At 50.5% G+C, this 20,430-nt stretch overlaps 11 non-coding genes and 2 pseudogenes across 11 annotated transcripts; all 13 read right to left on the bottom strand.

Moving 5' to 3' along the window:
- Positions 1 to 960: 960 nt before the first annotated feature.
- LOC124597204 lies at positions 961 to 1,079 on the bottom strand. The gene has a single exon (XR_006978438.1). It is a non-coding gene; the product is annotated as a 5S ribosomal RNA (ribosomal RNA).
- Positions 1,080 to 2,069: 990 nt separating this feature from the next.
- Positions 2,070 to 2,188, bottom strand: LOC124597032 (annotated as a pseudogene).
- A 131-nt stretch (positions 2,189 to 2,319) lies between these two features.
- Positions 2,320 to 2,436, bottom strand: LOC124597747 (annotated as a pseudogene).
- A 7,525-nt stretch (positions 2,437 to 9,961) lies between these two features.
- Positions 9,962 to 10,080, bottom strand: LOC124597192. Its single transcript, XR_006978437.1, has one exon. It is a non-coding gene; the product is annotated as a 5S ribosomal RNA (ribosomal RNA).
- A 986-nt stretch (positions 10,081 to 11,066) lies between these two features.
- On the bottom strand, positions 11,067 to 11,185 carry LOC124597180. Its single transcript, XR_006978436.1, has one exon. It is a non-coding gene; the product is annotated as a 5S ribosomal RNA (ribosomal RNA).
- A 981-nt stretch (positions 11,186 to 12,166) lies between these two features.
- LOC124597169 lies at positions 12,167 to 12,285 on the bottom strand. Its single transcript, XR_006978435.1, has one exon. It is a non-coding gene; the product is annotated as a 5S ribosomal RNA (ribosomal RNA).
- Positions 12,286 to 13,255: 970 nt separating this feature from the next.
- Positions 13,256 to 13,374, bottom strand: LOC124597157. Its single transcript, XR_006978434.1, has one exon. It is a non-coding gene; the product is annotated as a 5S ribosomal RNA (ribosomal RNA).
- A 981-nt stretch (positions 13,375 to 14,355) lies between these two features.
- On the bottom strand, positions 14,356 to 14,474 carry LOC124597144. The gene has a single exon (XR_006978432.1). It is a non-coding gene; the product is annotated as a 5S ribosomal RNA (ribosomal RNA).
- Positions 14,475 to 15,439: 965 nt separating this feature from the next.
- Positions 15,440 to 15,558, bottom strand: LOC124597132. Its single transcript, XR_006978431.1, has one exon. It is a non-coding gene; the product is annotated as a 5S ribosomal RNA (ribosomal RNA).
- Positions 15,559 to 16,523: 965 nt separating this feature from the next.
- Positions 16,524 to 16,642, bottom strand: LOC124597121. The gene has a single exon (XR_006978430.1). It is a non-coding gene; the product is annotated as a 5S ribosomal RNA (ribosomal RNA).
- Positions 16,643 to 17,616: 974 nt separating this feature from the next.
- On the bottom strand, positions 17,617 to 17,735 carry LOC124597109. The gene has a single exon (XR_006978429.1). It is a non-coding gene; the product is annotated as a 5S ribosomal RNA (ribosomal RNA).
- A 974-nt stretch (positions 17,736 to 18,709) lies between these two features.
- On the bottom strand, positions 18,710 to 18,828 carry LOC124597097. The gene has a single exon (XR_006978428.1). It is a non-coding gene; the product is annotated as a 5S ribosomal RNA (ribosomal RNA).
- Positions 18,829 to 19,793: 965 nt separating this feature from the next.
- Positions 19,794 to 19,912, bottom strand: LOC124597086. The gene has a single exon (XR_006978427.1). It is a non-coding gene; the product is annotated as a 5S ribosomal RNA (ribosomal RNA).
- Positions 19,913 to 20,430: the final 518 nt, after the last annotated feature.

Genomic DNA, 20,430 nt, shown 5'->3' with positions numbered 1-20,430 from the left:
ACTAGTGTAATGTAGGAGGACGGCAGAATTCGCGTTCGGCTTCTCTCCCAACACACAAAATGTTAGTTTTCCGCCGCATTTGACGAAAGTACTTCCTTCTGCAACAGCCAGTTCCTCGAGGACGGCGCTGGGGGCGCGCCCGGCGTCCCAGCGAGCGACGGCCGAATTAGCGGGCGCACCGCCGCGTGTGTGAGACGCACTGTTGCTCGTTGCACCTCCTGTCATTCGCTGGGCGCGTGCAGCCTTCGACACTAGCGGAGGACGCATCTTGTCCCTGGTGTCCAGCGGAGGGCCTGTGCGGGGTGTGGCAGTGTCGTGCTGGAGGGCGCCACTGGTAGCGATGTGGGCTTCCTCGCCTCGCCTCGCCTCGCCTCGCCTCGCCTCACACCAGGTGTCTGCGTGGTTTGCAATCCCTGTCCCGACTTTGCCCGACTGCCGCTCGCTGCCGCTCGGGTCGTGGTCCATATGACAGCGCAAGCACGTCAAACGTCTGCGGGACGAGACGAGACGAGACTACTAAGGAATAAATTCGTGATTACAAATCAAATTTGGAACTTTACACAAAAATAGGCGGTGACGTATTTCAGAAATCAACTGCCGATTCGTACTGTTTTGTCGTTTTCAAAGTCTCCTTGGCAAACTTGGTTAGCACATTCTCCCTCAAACTGAGTTAATTACTGCATTTTCGTACCATTACAGTAGTTCAAAATGCTTCAGGAAGCATCTTTGTCACAACAGAAATGTAGTTTGAAAATTGGGCTGGCGACATAATAACAAAACAAAAAGAAAGGAAAGGAGCCAACACACCTTTTCTTTTAAGTTTTTTAATTACTGCATTTTCTTACCATTACAGTAGTTTAAAAGGGTTAAGGAAGCATCTTTGTCACAACAGAAAGGTAGTTTGAAAATTGGGCTGGCAGGGGTAGCGACATAATAACAAAACAAAAAAGAAAGGAAAGGAGCCAACAGCACCCGGGTTTCCCAGGCGGTCACCCATCCAAGTACTAACCGGGCCCGATGATGCTTAACTTCGGTGATCGGACGAGAACCGGTGTATTCACCATGGTATGGCCGTTGGCACTAGTGTAATGTAGGAGGACGGCAGAATTCGCGTTCGGCTTCTCTCCCAACACACAAAATGTTAGTTTTCCGCCGCATTTGACGAAAGTACTTCCTTCTGCAACAGCCAGTTCCTCGAGGACGGCGCTGGGGGCGCGCCCGGCGTCCCAGCGAGCGACGGCCGAATTAGCGGGCGCACCGCCGCGTGTGTGAGACGCACTGTTGCTCGTTGCACCTCCTGTCATTCGCTGGGCGCGTGCAGCCTTCGACACTAGCGGAGGACGCATCTTGTCCCTGGTGTCCAGCGGAGGGCCTGTGCGGGGTGTGGCAGTGTCGTGCTGGAGGGCGCCACTGGTAGCGATGTGGGCTTCCTCGCCTCGCCTCGCCTCGCCTCGCCTCGCCTCGCCTCACACCAGGTGTCTGCGTGGTTTGCAATCCCTGTCCCCGTCCCGACTTGTCCCGACTTTGCCCGACTGCCGCTCGCTGCCGCTCGGGTCGTGGTCCATATGACAGCGCAAGCACGTCAAACGTCTGCGGGACGAGACGAGACGAGACTACTAAGGAATAAATTCGTGATTACAAATCAAATTTGGAACTTTACACAAAAATAGGCGGTGACGTATTTCAGAAATCAACTGCCGATTCGTACTGTTTTGTCGTTTTCAAAGTCTCCTTGGCAAACTTGGTTAGCACATTCTCCCTCAAACTGAGTTAATTACTGCATTTTCGTACCATTACAGTAGTTCAAAATGCTTCAGGAGGCATCTTTGTCACAACAGAAATGTAGTTTGAAAATTGGGCTGGCAGGGGTAGCGACATAATAACAAAACAAAAAGAAAGGAAAGGAGCCAACACACCTTTTCTTTTAAGTTTTTTAATTACTGCATTTTCTTACCATTACAGTAGTTTAAAAGGGTTAAGGAAGCATCTTTGTCACAACAGAAAGGTAGTTTGAAAATTGGGCTGGCAGGGGTAGCGACATAATAACAAAACAAAAAAGAAAGGAAAGGAGCCAACAGCACCCGGGTTTCCCAGGCGGTCACCCATCCAAGTACTAACCGGGCCCGATGATGCTTAACTTCGGTGATCGGACGAGAACCGGTGTATTCACCATTTTTTTTTTTTTTTTTTTTTTTTTTTTTTTTAAAGAGGGCTGGCAGGGGGAGCGATGCAAAAAGGGGAAAATGTAAGGGAGCCAACAGCACTTTTTTTTTATTGGGCTGCCAGGGGTAGCGACATAATAACAAAAAAAAAAAAGGGAGCCAACAGCACCCGGGTTTCCCAGGCGGTCACCCATCCAAGTACTAACCGGGCCCAATGATGCTTAACTTCGGTGATCGGACGAGAACCGGTGCAATCATCATTTTTTTTTTTTTCTTTTTTTTCTTTTTTTTTTTTATTCATCATTTTTTTTTTTTTGTTTTTTTACTTAAAAATAGATTTACCGGTGTATTCACCATTTTTTTTTTTTTCCAAGGAGGCATTGTGGCGTCCTAGACACGTAACAAAAGCGAAATGGTCCTGCAATGTATGAAAAACGAAAACGTGAGAATACCTCCCATTATACGCAAAAAACGGCTTCACGCCGTAACAACCGGCGGTGACTACGGTCCAAAGGGAACACAAAACATCCAAAAGCAACCAAGACTATACAGCCACCGGAAAAGAATAATCAGTGCGGGACACCATAAAGAAAACTCCATTCACTGTGCAAACGAGAAAAACCGGTAAACACCGGCACCCAAGCCGAACGAGAATGAACGGGACGTGGCACCAACGAAAACACACTTAAGCACACGGCGGGGTGTAGTTACCGTGTACGGGGATCGTTGAATCCGGAAAAACTATGAGGAAAGCGCACACCACGAAATTTTTTTTTTTATTTTTTTTTTGTTTTATTTTATTTTATTTTTTTTTTGTTATTTTTTTTTGTAGCAACAAAAAACATCGCTGCTTGTGTTGTCTCCAAACCACTGTGAAGTTCTACAGCGACAGAAATTAAAAATGAGGGGAGCACAAGCACGAGGCAAAAGATGATAACGTCACTATTAAAAACACTGACTATCACTGCCACGAAAACTAAAATCAAACATTATTCAAGAAAGTCGTTTCAAAGTCAAATCCGCGATACAAAAGTGCATAAAATTAACAAGGACTGCCACTAAGAGGCCAGGAGAAAAAAAAAAAAAAAACATGAAGCAACGAGCTCATCCTGTTGCGTACGAGAGTGAACGGTACAGTGTGCCACAAAAGGAAACGTAAGCATTCAATCAATCATCACTTGATACTGTGAGCGAATGGTTACAAAACGTAGGCGCACTAGATGAACGAAAAGTTATGTTCTCATTTCGTGTTGTTTTTTTTTTTTTTTTTTTTTTTTTTTTGGCAATGATAATCTCAAAAACAACGGAACAATTCAAGCCCCAATCGGCTGGAAACTAACGGAAAGAAAACCAAAAAGCTCGGGACAGAACTAGAAGACACGCCACGAAAGTACTCATCGTTGAAAGAAAAATGTTATATATAGATACATATATAGATGAATGTACATAAACAAAAGTATTAATATATACGTTATTTACGTATGGGCCGCCAATATTGCGTGAGCGTCCCGGCGGCCAATAAACACAGGCGAATTTTGGTATAACCAGATACGTAGACACACACACACACACACACACACACACACACACACACACACACACACACACGCACACACACAAAAACAAACACAAACATTGAGAAAGGCTCAATTCACATTATTTATCTGACGAAAAATTGCGTCGACATGCTGCATAAGTTACACTCTAAGATTCTGGTACATAAGAAAAACAGTCCTGCGCATCAAATTAGTGACGTATTAGGAATCCGTTTAAGTCATGTATCCAAGTATCGTTTTACGTTCCATAGAAAATACAAATCAAATATTTAGAAAAAAGACATGTTTGGGAAAACAATGGTGTCATCACAGCAGTTTGTCAAAAGCATAATTTAGAGCAATTGTTAAAAAATTGGCAAAAGTCTGAGTATAGTCATTCCGGGAGTGAATAAGACGATGCTGCGCAGACAGATATTCAAGATAGAGAAAATCATCCGCCAGCTGCAATTGCAGGAGAGCATATACAGTATGTGCAGTGAGCCACGTAGTAGCCGCACGTTTCGTGGCCGGATAAGGTCGAAAATCCGGAATCAGCGCGACGTCCACTGAGAAGCTGGCAGGACTCGTGCGATTGACCAGGGCAAGAAGCTTAACGGCGATGGTCCAAATCGACGCCGATCGCGGACACGAAAATCGGTGTTCGAGTGTGTCGTCGCAGGGGCAATAATCACACAAGCCAGACGGCCGCAAATGAATGCGACACATCTTGTCGTTCGTGGGGAAGGCTCGATTCACGACCTTATACCACAAACTACTAACGTCCGGCGGCAAGTAAGAGGCGTGGATGTTGGCCCACACTGTCCGCCACGCCGATTCAGGAAAACGCAATTCCATCTTATTGCTAGCAGGCCGCCCCCGCAAGGCGGAATACACGCCCCGCGCTGATCTCGTCCGAGGATCGAGGTCGTCAGCACCGAGATAACTCTTGTGCAAGAAAAAGTCCCGAACATAACGCAGGCGGTATGGGATCCCGGTCGGATCGAGTGGAGCCAGCTCAGAGGAGGGACGATAAACACGGAACAAAAGAGTCGTGAGATGCGAGGCGTTCTTCTCAATCGTGACACAAGTTCTATTAATCAGTAAAGCAGATGCTTTGGTCACGAAGTGGATCAGGCCAAGCCCACCTCGGTCACGCGGCAAAGTACACGTGAGATAAGCCACTTTAAAAACATCCCCCCGCCACAGAAACCAATAGACCGCTTGCGTTATGGCACGTCCTAGTTCTATCGGGACGTGAAATAGTTGGGCTAAGTACCAGGCCTTGCTGAGTAAGAACGAATTGATCAGCGCGACCCTCTGTGTTAGCGCCAGGGTGCGAGTGGCACTCAAGTGAGCCATCGCGCGTATACCATACAGAACAAGACGCCAATTGGAAGCCGCCGTCTGCAAAAGATTAGGTCGAAATCGGACGCCCAAAATTTTATGCTCACGAGTGACCGTAAACCACGGGCGCGAGAAACCGCGTGAAAACGCATGAATCGGTAGAAAGACGGTTTTACGAGGATTAATTTTCGCGCCCGATGCAAGTTCGTATGTGTTTAGAATGGCACGAATAACGTCGAAATCAGAGACCGAGGACACCAACAAACCAAGATCATCGGCATATGCACTGCACACGTATTTGGTACCGCCAAGACGCAAACCCTGACAAGAAGATGCCAATTTCCGCAACAGAGGGTCCAAAGAGATCGCAAATAACGCCATTGATAAAGGGCATCCTTGTTTCACTGAGCATCGTACAGGAACAGGCTCCGAAAAACATCCATTAATGCAAACTCGTGATGACGACGCCGTAAACAAATTAAAGAGCATGTTGATAAAGGTCGCTCCGAAACCAAATTGTTGCAACACCCGCCGTAGATATTGGTGGCCCACCCTATCGAACGCCATAGCAAAATCGATTGACAAAATGCCCAAAGGGTGTCTGTGCGTCGTCGCATACGCAATTGCGTCGCGATACGTCAACACAGCGTCGTAAATCGTGCGTTGTGGCACAGCACAAAATTGGTACTCACTAACCACTTTGCGCATGATCACTTTCAAACGAAGCGCTACACATTTCGTAAATAATTTGTAGTCACCGTTGAGGAGAGTGAGGGGACGTAAGTCACACATTTTACGATTAGTCGGTGTCTTTGGAGCTAGGGTCACTACGCCTTCCAAAAAAGATGGAGGAAGCGACACACCATTTAAGATTTCATTATACATAGTGGTCAGTACAGGACCAAAGAAACACCAAAAGTGAAGATAGAATTCCGGCGGGAAGCCGTCAGCGCCGGGCGATTTGTTCTTCGCACACTGTTTGAGCACGTCACGCACTTCCTCGACAGTGAACGGTTCAATAAGGTGGAGACGATCGGTGACTGTGAGAACCCGCGGAACGTCAGCAAGGAGATCAGAGACGGCGACATCGTCACTGTCTTTAGCACTAAAAAGATCGACAAAGTGCCGGTGTGCCTCAGCAACAATCTCCGACTGAGTGCTGACGCGCACGCCATCAGCTGTTTCCAGTTCTGTGACGTAACGGCGCGCCGCCCGACGGCGCTCCCGCAAGTAATGAAACAAGGAAGGCGCTTCGTCGTCAAAGGAACCAGGAGCCTGACTCCGCACAACACTACCTTTCAGCGACTTCGTCTTCAGGGCCAAAAGACGGGTTTTAATTTGCCGAATCTGCGCCCACCTGAGACCCGGAGTGTTCGGCTGTAGGCGGATCGCGTCATTGAGACAAGTTTCATAAAACTGCATAGTGGACCTCTCCCAATGAGCAAGCTGTCGACTAAATTCACAGATAGCTTTACGGAGCGCTGGCTTCACGTATTCCACCCACCACGATATAACAGTGGGATACACGGCACGATATTTCGCAGCCTGCTGCCACACACGAGAAACAACCGGTTCAAAACCAGGATGCGACAAATGACAAACATTAAACTTCCACATAGTCCGCATACGGGGTTTTGTGGCTAGCAAAGAATGGAAGCGACAAACATATGCACAGTGGTCCGAAAAGAGAACGGGATGCACCTTAGACTCGATAACACAACCCTTTTTGTCACCAGAAATATAAATGCGATCGATCCGGCTCCGACCGGTCACGTAATAATAAGTAAACCCCGGTTCGGCGGGATACAAATGACGCCAGGTATCGACCAATTTCATTTCCGTGACAAGCGTTTGGAGTTCTAAACATTTGTAGGGCCGTGGCTCCTGGTCTCTATCAGCCAACACACAATTAAAATCACCACCCAACACTATTGGCAGGTGGGTGCCAGAAAGAAGATGACAAAGATCTCTGCTATAAAACACGCGACGCTGCAGCTTCCCCTCAGCACCGGAAGGTGCGTACACGTTCACGTATCGGATGTTGTTGACCGTACAGGCCACCCCACGCCCGTTAGGTATCGTAGCAACGTCCGTGTAAGCAATGCCGGCCCTAACTAACAACGCAGTGCCACAGTTACATTCCGGATCAAAGTTAAACAACACCTGATAGCCGGGAACAAATTGTAAAAGATCGGACACAACTTCTTGCAAAAAGACTACGTCGGCAGCGACAAAACGTAAAAAGTCCACCAAGCTCAAGTACTTAGCACGCGACACCAAACGGTTGAGATTTACGGTAGCGACAACAGATGGAAGGTGCGCTACCATACACGAAAGAAACAAACAAAGAAGCTAGACGGTAGTGAAAGTACCGTCAGCCTCCTCCACATCCTCTCCCCAGTCATACGGTTGCGCGTGCGAAGACGCACCCGCAACATCCGTGAGCGTGGGCGCACCGGAACTTCCCACCGACATAGGTACGTCGTGCGTGGGAGGGACCGACGCGAGATCTTGTGAAGACGGGCGCGCGCGGGGCTCAGGAGGGTCCTCGGCTTTTCGCTTTTGCGAGGAATGGACCGGAATAGGCGCAGGATCGACATCGGTATCCATTGCACCGCCCGTTGCCCCAGAATGTAACACACCCTGCAAATGGCGGACCATTTCCTGCCGGCGTTCGTCCGCACGCGCGTGCTGACTACCGGCCACCGAATGCTGCTGACGGCGCCCAGAAGGGGCAGCCGGCCGAGCGTCAGGAACGACACGCTGCGCGGTTTTTTGAGACGCCTTCGGCTGTAACTTTGAAGGCGTCGAACGCGGAGAGGGTTTACGTTCCGGAGACGGGCTACGCTCCCTGCCAGAAGAGGACCGTTGCGATAAAAACACAGAAGTGCTTACACTACGTGCCCGATCAACAGAGCCGCGACGCCGGGAAGCAGTGTCGCGCCGCGACCTAGGTTTTTGCGGTGCAGGAGCCTTTGGTGGAGCGCAAGCAGCTACAGGAGCAGGAACCGATTCCGGAGGAAGCACAACGGGGGCAGTACGCTGATGGACAGGTTCTGAGACCGATGTGTCAGACACTTTTGGGGACGACATAAAGACGCGTTCAACAGGGATGGATTCGGACGGGTCGGATTGTATATGTGCCACATTATGAGAGACATCAGGTGGAACAATGTCCATCACGACAACGTCGGAGGGCACCGGGTTCGCCACGATATCAGAAGCAACAACCGGAGCGGGTTCGGCACTCGTCTCTGTCGACGCGGACGGAATGTCCGACCGTGTAACAAGAGCAACATCAACAGCAACAGGCGAAGGCACGACCGACACGACCGAACCGACCGAACCGACATCAACAACAGGGACGACAGACGTTACGTCCATTGCAACAGCGGTGTCAACACGGCGGGCAGGCGAAGGGGGTGCACCTAATGCAACTGCCGCCCACGTTGTCTGTGCGTCACCGTCATCGCCAAGTGGCAACTGCACCGGACGCCTACGGCGCGGACAATGTTGTCTAAAGTGGTCCGTAGCGTTACAATATGAACAAGTTTGTGGTTGTCCACTGTATGTAATGAAGGCACGATGACCGGCCATATACAAAAATGACGGAACATGCTTTCTCACTATCATTCGAACGCTACGAATACCATTTTCCACTTGAAAAGGGTACGCAGCCGACCACTTCTCTTTTACAACCGACAACACAGTGCCGTAGGGGCCAAGACAACGTGAGATGGTCTCGTTTTTGACCTCAAAGGGAAGGTTAAACACCCGCACATTACGAACACCAAAACCTGCATTTGTAATATTAACATTACTAACACTGCCGTCAGAATGTTTAAATTTTCGCACACCATCATTCACGGACACGATACTGTCACAAAGTTCCGAATTACTGAGCTTTACGAAAAGAGAATTGAGGAACGTGTCTAACTGCAAGCCAAGGACGTCACTATCGGTTAACTTTAAGTCATTGATTAACCAATGATGAATTTCTAAAGCAGTCGGGCGGGACACATTGCGATCGAATTCGCACTGGATATTATTCTCGCGATCTTCAGAGTCCATGTCTACTCACAGTTGTGATGAAAACCAGCAACCGCGAGGCGAAGAGCCGCCACGTGGCACAGCGAGCACGCGACTGGCACAAACACCAACGGCCGAGCGGAGCGCGCGCCGCCGAGGTGTGGCTGGGCGCGTGCAGCCTTCGACACTAGCGGAGGACGCATCTTGTCCCTGGTGTCCAGCGGAGGGCCTGTGCGGGGTGTGGCAGTGTCGTGCTGGAGGGCGCCACTGGTAGCGATGTGGGCTTCCTCGCCTCGCCTCGCCTCGCCTCGCCTCACACCAGGTGTCTGCGTGGTTTGCAATCCCTGTCCCGACTTTGCCCGACTGCCGCTCGCTGCCGCTCGGGTCGTGGTCCATATGACAGCGCAAGCACGTCAAACGTCTGCGGGACGAGACGAGACGAGACTACTAAGGAATAAATTCGTGATTACAAATCAAATTTGGAACTTTACACAAAAATAGGCGGTGACGTATTTCAGAAATCAACTGCCGATTCGTACTGTTTTGTCGTTTTCAAAGTCTCCTTGGCAAACTTGGTTAGCACATTCTCCCTCAAACTGAGTTAATTACTGCATTTTCGTACCATTACAGTAGTTCAAAATGCTTCAGGAGGCATCTTTGTCACAACAGAAATGTAGTTTGAAAATTGGGCTGGCGACATAATAACAAAACAAAAAGAAAGGAAAGGAGCCAACACACCTTTTCTTTTAAGTTTTTTAATTACTGCATTTTCTTACCATTACAGTAGTTTAAAAGGGTTAAGGAAGCATCTTTGTCACAACAGAAAGGTAGTTTGAAAATTGGGCTGGCAGGGGTAGCGACATAATAACAAAACAAAAAAGAAAGGAAAGGAGCCAACAGCACCCGGGTTTCCCAGGCGGTCACCCATCCAAGTACTAACCGGGCCCGATGATGCTTAACTTCGGTGATCGGACGAGAACCGGTGTATTCACCATGGTATGGCCGTTGGCACTAGTGTAATGTAGGAGGACGGCAGAATTCGCGTTCGGCTTCTCTCCCAACACACAAAATGTTAGTTTTCCGCCGCATTTGACGAAAGTACTTCCTTCTGCAACAGCCAGTTCCTCGAGGACGGCGCTGGGGGCGCGCCCGGCGTCCCAGCGAGCGACGGCCGAATTAGCGGGCGCACCGCCGCGTGTGTGAGACGCACTGTTGCTCGTTGCACCTCCTGTCATTCGCTGGGCGCGTGCAGCCTTCGACACTAGCGGAGGACGCATCTTGTCCCTGGTGTCCAGCGGAGGGCCTGTGCGGGGTGTGGCAGTGTCGTGCTGGAGGGCGCCACTGGTAGCGATGTGGGCTTCCTCGCCTCGCCTCGCCTCGCCTCGCCTCGCCTCGCCTCGCCTCACACCAGGTGTCTGCGTGGTTTGCAATCCCTGTCCCCGTCCCGACTTGTCCCGACTTTGCCCGACTGCCGCTCGCTGCCGCTCGGGTCGTGGTCCATATGACAGCGCAAGCACGTCAAACGTCTGCGGGACGAGACGAGACGAGACTACTAAGGAATAAATTCGTGATTACAAATCAAATTTGGAACTTTACACAAAAATAGGCGGTGACGTATTTCAGAAATCAACTGCCGATTCGTACTGTTTTGTCGTTTTCAAAGTCTCCTTGGCAAACTTGGTTAGCACATTCTCCCTCAAACTGAGTTAATTACTGCATTTTCGTACCATTACAGTAGTTCAAAATGCTTCAGGAAGCATCTTTGTCACAACAGAAATGTAGTTTGAAAATTGGGCTGGCGACATAATAACAAAACAAAAAGAAAGGAAAGGAGCCAACACACCTTTTCTTTTAAGTTTTTTAATTACTGCATTTTCTTACCATTACAGTAGTTTAAAAGGGTTAAGGAAGCATCTTTGTCACAACAGAAAGGTAGTTTGAAAATTGGGCTGGCAGGGGTAGCGACATAATAACAAAACAAAAAAGAAAGGAAAGGAGCCAACAGCACCCGGGTTTCCCAGGCGGTCACCCATCCAAGTACTAACCGGGCCCGATGATGCTTAACTTCGGTGATCGGACGAGAACCGGTGTATTCACCATGGTATGGCCGTTGGCACTAGTGTAATGTAGGAGGACGGCAGAATTCGCGTTCGGCTTCTCTCCCAACACACAAAATGTTAGTTTTCCGCCGCATTTGACGAAAGTACTTCCTTCTGCAACAGCCAGTTCCTCGAGGACGGCGCTGGGGGCGCGCCCGGCGTCCCAGCGAGCGACGGCCGAATTAGCGGGCGCACCGCCGCGTGTGTGAGACGCACTGTTGCTCGTTGCACCTCCTGTCATTCGCTGGGCGCGTGCAGCCTTCGACACTAGCGGAGGACGCATCTTGTCCCTGGTGTCCAGCGGAGGGCCTGTGCGGGGTGTGGCAGTGTCGTGCTGGAGGGCGCCACTGGTAGCGATGTGGGCTTCCTCGCCTCGCCTCGCCTCGCCTCGCCTCGCCTCGCCTCACACCAGGTGTCTGCGTGGTTTGCAATCCCTGTCCCCGTCCCGACTTGTCCCGACTTTGCCCGACTGCCGCTCGCTGCCGCTCGGGTCGTGGTCCATATGACAGCGCAAGCACGTCAAACGTCTGCGGGACGAGACGAGACGAGACTACTAAGGAATAAATTCGTGATTACAAATCAAATTTGGAACTTTACACAAAAATAGGCGGTGACGTATTTCAGAAATCAACTGCCGATTCGTACTGTTTTGTCGTTTTCAAAGTCTCCTTGGCAAACTTGGTTAGCACATTCTCCCTCAAACTGAGTTAATTACTGCATTTTCGTACCATTACAGTAGTTCAAAATGCTTCAGGAAGCATCTTTGTCACAACAGAAATGTAGTTTGAAAATTGGGCTGGCGACATAATAACAAAACAAAAAGAAAGGAAAGGAGCCAACACACCTTTTCTTTTAAGTTTTTTAATTACTGCATTTTCTTACCATTACAGTAGTTTAAAAGGGTTAAGGAAGCATCTTTGTCACAACAGAAAGGTAGTTTGAAAATTGGGCTGGCAGGGGTAGCGACATAATAACAAAACAAAAAAGAAAGGAAAGGAGCCAACAGCACCCGGGTTTCCCAGGCGGTCACCCATCCAAGTACTAACCGGGCCCGATGATGCTTAACTTCGGTGATCGGACGAGAACCGGTGTATTCACCATGGTATGGCCGTTGGCACTAGTGTAATGTAGGAGGACGGCAGAATTCGCGTTCGGCTTCTCTCCCAACACACAAAATGTTAGTTTTCCGCCGCATTTGACGAAAGTACTTCCTTCTGCAACAGCCAGTTCCTCGAGGACGGCGCTGGGGGCGCGCCCGGCGTCCCAGCGAGCGACGGCCGAATTAGCGGGCGCACCGCCGCGTGTGTGAGACGCACTGTTGCTCGTTGCACCTCCTGTCATTCGCTGGGCGCGTGCAGCCTTCGACACTAGCGGAGGACGCATCTTGTCCCTGGTGTCCAGCGGAGGGCCTGTGCGGGGTGTGGCAGTGTCGTGCTGGAGGGCGCCACTGGTAGCGATGTGGGCTTCCTCGCCTCGCCTCGCCTCGCCTCGCCTCGCCTCGCCTCGCCTCACACCAGGTGTCTGCGTGGTTTGCAATCCCTGTCCCGACTTTGCCCGACTGCCGCTCGCTGCCGCTCGGGTCGTGGTCCATATGACAGCGCAAGCACGTCAAACGTCTGCGGGACGAGACGAGACGAGACTACTAAGGAATAAATTCGTGATTACAAATCAAATTTGGAACTTTACACAAAAATAGGCGGTGACGTATTTCAGAAATCAACTGCCGATTCGTACTGTTTTGTCGTTTTCAAAGTCTCCTTGGCAAACTTGGTTAGCACATTCTCCCTCAAACTGAGTTAATTACTGCATTTTCGTACCATTACAGTAGTTCAAAATGCTTCAGGAAGCATCTTTGTCACAACAGAAATGTAGTTTGAAAATTGGGCTGGCGACATAATAACAAAACAAAAAGAAAGGAAAGGAGCCAACACACCTTTTCTTTTAAGTTTTTTAATTACTGCATTTTCTTACCATTACAGTAGTTTAAAAATGTTAAGGAAGCATCTTTGTCACAACAGAAAGGTAGTTTGAAAATTGGGCTGGCAGGGGTAGCGACATAATAACAAAACAAAAAAGAAAGGAAAGGAGCCAACAGCACCCGGGTTTCCCAGGCGGTCACCCATCCAAGTACTAACCGGGCCCGATGATGCTTAACTTCGGTGATCGGACGAGAACCGGTGTATTCACCATGGTATGGCCGTTGGCACTAGTGTAATGTAGGAGGACGGCAGAATTCGCGTTCGGCTTCTCTCCCAACACACAAAATGTTAGTTTTCCGCCGCATTTGACGAAAGTACTTCCTTCTGCAACAGCCAGTTCCTCGAGGACGGCGCTGGGGGCGCGCCCGGCGTCCCAGCGAGCGACGGCCGAATTAGCGGGCGCACCGCCGCGTGTGTGAGACGCACTGTTGCTCGTTGCACCTCCTGTCATTCGCTGGGCGCGTGCAGCCTTCGACACTAGCGGAGGACGCATCTTGTCCCTGGTGTCCAGCGGAGGGCCTGTGCGGGGTGTGGCAGTGTCGTGCTGGAGGGCGCCACTGGTAGCGATGTGGGCTTCCTCGCCTCGCCTCGCCTCGCCTCGCCTCGCCTCGCCTCACACCAGGTGTCTGCGTGGTTTGCAATCCCTGTCCCCGTCCCGACTTGTCCCGACTTTGCCCGACTGCCGCTCGCTGCCGCTCGGGTCGTGGTCCATATGACAGCGCAAGCACGTCAAACGTCTGCGGGACGAGACGAGACGAGACTACTAAGGAATAAATTCGTGATTACAAATCAAATTTGGAACTTTACACAAAAATAGGCGGTGACGTATTTCAGAAATCAACTGCCGATTCGTACTGTTTTGTCGTTTTCAAAGTCTCCTTGGCAAACTTGGTTAGCACATTCTCCCTCAAACTGAGTTAATTACTGCATTTTCGTACCATTACAGTAGTTCAAAATGCTTCAGGAAGCATCTTTGTCACAACAGAAATGTAGTTTGAAAATTGGGCTGGCGACATAATAACAAAACAAAAAGAAAGGAAAGGAGCCAACACACCTTTTCTTTTAAGTTTTTTAATTACTGCATTTTCTTACCATTACAGTAGTTTAAAAGGGTTAAGGAAGCATCTTTGTCACAACAGAAAGGTAGTTTGAAAATTGGGCTGGCAGGGGTAGCGACATAATAACAAAACAAAAAAGAAAGGAAAGGAGCCAACAGCACCCGGGTTTCCCAGGCGGTCACCCATCCAAGTACTAACCGGGCCCGATGATGCTTAACTTCGGTGATCGGACGAGAACCGGTGTATTCACCATGGTATGGCCGTTGGCACTAGTGTAATGTAGGAGGACGGCAGAATTCGCGTTCGGCTTCTCTCCCAACACACAAAATGTTAGTTTTCCGCCGCATTTGACGAAAGTACTTCCTTCTGCAACAGCCAGTTCCTCGAGGACGGCGCTGGGGGCGCGCCCGGCGTCCCAGCGAGCGACGGCCGAATTAGCGGGCGCACCGCCGCGTGTGTGAGACGCACTGTTGCTCGTTGCACCTCCTGTCATTCGCTGGGCGCGTGCAGCCTTCGACACTAGCGGAGGACGCATCTTGTCCCTGGTGTCCAGCGGAGGGCCTGTGCGGGGTGTGGCAGTGTCGTGCTGGAGGGCGCCACTGGTAGCGATGTGGGCTTCCTCGCCTCGCCTCGCCTCGCCTCGCCTCGCCTCGCCTCACACCAGGTGTCTGCGTGGTTTGCAATCCCTGTCCCGACTTTGCCCGACTGCCGCTCGCTGCCGCTCGGGTCGTGGTCCATATGACAGCGCAAGCACGTCAAACGTCTGCGGGACGAGACGAGACGAGACTACTAAGGAATAAATTCGTGATTACAAATCAAATTTGGAACTTTACACAAAAATAGGCGGTGACGTATTTCAGAAATCAACTGCCGATTCGTACTGTTTTGTCGTTTTCAAAGTCTCCTTGGCAAACTTGGTTAGCACATTCTCCCTCAAACTGAGTTAATTACTGCATTTTCGTACCATTACAGTAGTTCAAAATGCTTCAGGAAGCATCTTTGTCACAACAGAAATGTAGTTTGAAAATTGGGCTGGCGACATAATAACAAAACAAAAAGAAAGGAAAGGAGCCAACACACCTTTTCTTTTAAGTTTTTTAATTACTGCATTTTCTTACCATTACAGTAGTTTAAAAGGGTTAAGGAAGCATCTTTGTCACAACAGAAAGGTAGTTTGAAAATTGGGCTGGCAGGGGTAGCGACATAATAACAAAACAAAAAAGAAAGGAAAGGAGCCAACAGCACCCGGGTTTCCCAGGCGGTCACCCATCCAAGTACTAACCGGGCCCGATGATGCTTAACTTCGGTGATCGGACGAGAACCGGTGTATTCACCATGGTATGGCCGTTGGCACTAGTGTAATGTAGGAGGACGGCAGAATTCGCGTTCGGCTTCTCTCCCAACACACAAAATGTTAGTTTTCCGCCGCATTTGACGAAAGTACTTCCTTCTGCAACAGCCAGTTCCTCGAGGACGGCGCTGGGGGCGCGCCCGGCGTCCCAGCGAGCGACGGCCGAATTAGCGGGCGCACCGCCGCGTGTGTGAGACGCACTGTTGCTCGTTGCACCTCCTGTCATTCGCTGGGCGCGTGCAGCCTTCGACACTAGCGGAGGACGCATCTTGTCCCTGGTGTCCAGCGGAGGGCCTGTGCGGGGTGTGGCAGTGTCGTGCTGGAGGGCGCCACTGGTAGCGATGTGGGCTTCCTCGCCTCGCCTCGCCTCGCCTCGCCTCGCCTCGCCTCACACCAGGTGTCTGCGTGGTTTGCAATCCCTGTCCCGACTTTGCCCGACTGCCGCTCGCTGCCGCTCGGGTCGTGGTCCATATGACAGCGCAAGCACGTCAAACGTCTGCGGGACGAGACGAGACGAGACTACTAAGGAATAAATTCGTGATTACAAATCAAATTTGGAACTTTACACAAAAATAGGCGGTGACGTATTTCAGAAATCAACTGCCGATTCGTACTGTTTTGTCGTTTTCAAAGTCTCCTTGGCAAACTTGGTTAGCACATTCTCCCTCAAACTGAGTTAATTACTGCATTTTCGTACCATTACAGTAGTTCAAAATGCTTCAGGAAGCATCTTTGTCACAACAGAAATGTAGTTTGAAAATTGGGCTGGCGACATAATAACAAAACAAAAAGAAAGGAAAGGAGCCAACACACCTTTTCTTTTAAGTTTTTTAATTACTGCATTTTCTTACCATTACAGTAGTTTAAAAGGGTTAAGGAAGCATCTTTGTCACAACAGAAAGGTAGTTTGAAAATTGGGCTGGCAGGGGTAGCGACATAATAACAAAACAAAAAAGAAAGGAAAGGAGCCAACAGCACCCGGGTTTCCCAGGCGGTCACCCATCCAAGTACTAACCGGGCCCGATGATGCTTAACTTCGGTGATCGGACGAGAACCGGTGTATTCACCATGGTATGGCCGTTGGCACTAGTGTAATGTAGGAGGACGGCAGAATTCGCGTTCGGCTTCTCTCCCAACACACAAAATGTTAGTTTTCCGCCGCATTTGACGAAAGTACTTCCTTCTGCAACAGCCAGTTCCTCGAGGACGGCGCTGGGGGCGCGCCCGGCGTCCCAGCGAGCGACGGCCGAATTAGCGGGCGCACCGCCGCGTGTGTGAGACGCACTGTTGCTCGTTGCACCTCCTGTCATTCGCTGGGCGCGTGCAGCCTTCGACACTAGCGGAGGACGCATCTTGTCCCTGGTGTCCAGCGGAGGGCCTGTGCGGGGTGTGGCAGTGTCGTGCTGGAGGGCGCCACTGGTAGCGATGTGGGCTTCCTCGCCTCGCCTCGCCTCGCCTCGCCTCGCCTCGCCTCACACCAGGTGTCTGCGTGGTTTGCAATCCCTGTCCCGACTTTGCCCGACTGCCGCTCGCTGCCGCTCGGGTCGTGGTCCATATGACAGCGCAAGCACGTCAAACGTCTGCGGGACGAGACGAGACGAGACTACTAAGGAATAAATTCGTGATTACAAATCAAATTTGGAACTTTACACAAAAATAGGCGGTGACGTATTTCAGAAATCAACTGCCGATTCGTACTGTTTTGTCGTTTTCAAAGTCTCCTTGGCAAACTTGGTTAGCACATTCTCCCTCAAACTGAGTTAATTACTGCATTTTCGTACCATTACAGTAGTTCAAAATGCTTCAGGAGGCATCTTTGTCACAACAGAAATGTAGTTTGAAAATTGGGCTGGCAGGGGTAGCGACATAATAACAAAACAAAAAGAAAGGAAAGGATCCAACACACCTTTTCTTTTAAGTTTTTTAATTACTGCATTTTCTTACCATTACAGTAGTTTAAAAGGGTTAAGGAAGCATCTTTGTCACAACAGAAAGGTAGTTTGAAAATTGGGCTGGCAGGGGTAGCGACATAATAACAAAACAAAAAAGAAAGGAAAGGAGCCAACAGCACCCGGGTTTCCCAGGCGGTCACCCATCCAAGTACTAACCGGGCCCGATGATGCTTAACTTCGGTGATCGGACGAGAACCGGTGTATTCACCATGGTATGGCCGTTGGCACTAGTGTAATGTAGGAGGACGGCAGAATTCGCGTTCGGCTTCTCTCCCAACACACAAAATGTTAGTTTTCCGCCGCATTTGACGAAAGTACTTCCTTCTGCAACAGCCAGTTCCTCGAGGACGGCGCTGGGGGCGCGCCCGGCGTCCCAGCGAGCGACGGCCGAATTAGCGGGCGCACCGCCGCGTGTGTGAGACGCACTGTTGCTCGTTGCACCTCCTGTCATTCGCTGGGCGCGTGCAGCCTTCGACACTAGCGGAGGACGCATCTTGTCCCTGGTGTCCAGCGGAGGGCCTGTGCGGGGTGTGGCAGTGTCGTGCTGGAGGGCGCCACTGGTAGCGATGTGGGCTTCCTCGCCTCGCCTCGCCTCGCCTCGCCTCGCCTCGCCTCACACCAGGTGTCTGCGTGGTTTGCAATCCCTGTCCCGACTTTGCCCGACTGCCGCTCGCTGCCGCTCGGGTCGTGGTCCATATGACAGCGCAAGCACGTCAAACGTCTGCGGGACGAGACGAGACGAGACTACTAAGGAATAAATTCGTGATTACAAATCAAATTTGGAACTTTACACAAAAATAGGCGGTGACGTATTTCAGAAATCAACTGCCGATTCGTACTGTTTTGTCGTTTTCAAAGTCTCCTTGGCAAACTTGGTTAGCACATTCTCCCTCAAACTGAGTTAATTACTGCATTTTCGTACCATTACAGTAGTTCAAAATGCTTCAGGAGGCATCTTTGTCACAACAGAAATGTAGTTTGAAAATTGGGCTGGCAGGGGTAGCGACATAATAACAAAACAAAAAGAAAGGAAAGGAGCCAACACACCTTTTCTTTTAAGTTTTTTAATTACTGCATTTTCTTACCATTACAGTAGTTTAAAAGGGTTAAGGAAGCATCTTTGTCACAACAGAAAGGTAGTTTGAAAATTGGGCTGGCAGGGGTAGCGACATAATAACAAAACAAAAAAGAAAGGAAAGGAGCCAACAGCACCCGGGTTTCCCAGGCGGTCACCCATCCAAGTACTAACCGGGCCCGATGATGCTTAACTTCGGTGATCGGACGAGAACCGGTGTATTCACCATGGTATGGCCGTTGGCACTAGTGTAATGTAGGAGGACGGCAGAATTCGCGTTCGGCTTCTCTCCCAACACACAAAATGTTAGTTTTCCGCCGCATTTGACGAAAGTACTTCCTTCTGCAACAGCCAGTTCCTCGAGGACGGCGCTGGGGGCGCGCCCGGCGTCCCAGCGAGCGACGGCCGAATTAGCAGGCGCACCGCCGCGTGTGTGAGACGCACTGTTGCTCGTTGCACCTCCTGTCATTCGCTGGGCGCGTGCAGCCTTCGACACTAGCGGAGGACGCATCTTGTCCCTGGTGTCCAGCGGAGGGCCTGTGCGGGGTGTGGCAGTGTCGTGCTGGAGGGCGCCACTGGTAGCGATGTGGGCTTCCTCGCCTCGCCTCGCCTCGCCTCGCCTCGCCTCGCCTCACACCAGGTGTCTGCGTGGTTTGCAATCCCTGTCCCGACTTTGCCCGACTGCCGCTCGCTGCCGCTCGGGTCGTGGTCCATATGACAGCGCAAGCACGTCAAACGTCTGCGGGACGAGACGAGACGAGACTACTAAGGAATAAATTCGTGATTACAAATCAAATTTGGAACTTTACACAAAAATAGGCGGTGACGTATTTCAGAAATCAACTGCCGATTCGTACTGTTTTGTCGTTTTCAAAGTCTCCTTGGCAAACTTGGTTAGCACATTCTCCCTCAAACTGAGTTAATTACTGCATTTTCGTACCATTACAGTAGTTCAAAATGCTTCAGGAAGCATCTTTGTCACAACAGAAATGTAGTTTGAAAATTGGGCTGGCGACATAATAACAAAACAAAAAGAAAGGAAAGGAGCCAACACACCTTTTCTTTTAAGTTTTTTAATTACTGCATTTTCTTACCATTACAGTAGTTTAAAAGGGTTAAGGAAGCATCTTTGTCACAACAGAAAGGTAGTTTGAAAATTGGGCTGGCAGGGGTAGCGACATAATAACAAAACAAAAAAGAAAGGAAAGGAGCCAACAGCACCCGGGTTTCCCAGGCGGTCACCCATCCAAGTACTAACCGGGCCCGATGATGCTTAACTTCGGTGATCGGACGAGAACCGGTGTATTCACCATGGTATGGCCGTTGGCACTAGTGTAATGTAGGAGGACGGCAGAATTCGCGTTCGGCTTCTCTCCCAACACACAAAATGTTAGTTTTCCGCCGCATTTGACGAAAGTACTTCCTTCTGCAACAGCCAGTTCCTCGAGGACGGCGCTGGGGGCGCGCCCGGCGTCCCAGCGAGCGACGGCCGAATTAGCGGGCGCACCGCCGCGTGTGTGAGACGCACTGTTGCTCGTTGCACCTCCTGTCATTCGCTGGGCGCGTGCAGCCTTCGACACTAGCGGAGGACGCATCTTGTCCCTGGTGTCCAGCGGAGGGCCTGTGCGGGGTGTGGCAGTGTCGTGCTGGAGGGCGCCACTGGTAGCGATGTGGGCTTCCTCGCCTCGCCTCGCCTCGCCTCGCCTCGCCTCGCCTCACACCAGGTGTCTGCGTGGTTTGCAATCCCTGTCCCGACTTTGCCCGACTGCCGCTCGCTGCCGCTCGGGTCGTGGTCCATATGACAGCGCAAGCACGTCAAACGTCTGCGGGACGAGACGAGACGAGA

The sequence above is a fragment of the Schistocerca americana genome, chromosome 2, assembly GCF_021461395.2.
Source record: "Schistocerca americana isolate TAMUIC-IGC-003095 chromosome 2, iqSchAmer2.1, whole genome shotgun sequence".
Taxonomy (NCBI): Eukaryota; Metazoa; Arthropoda; class Insecta; order Orthoptera; family Acrididae; genus Schistocerca; species Schistocerca americana.
The sequence above is the reverse complement of the archived record's forward strand: the minus strand, read 5'-3'. Positions and strand labels throughout refer to the sequence as shown.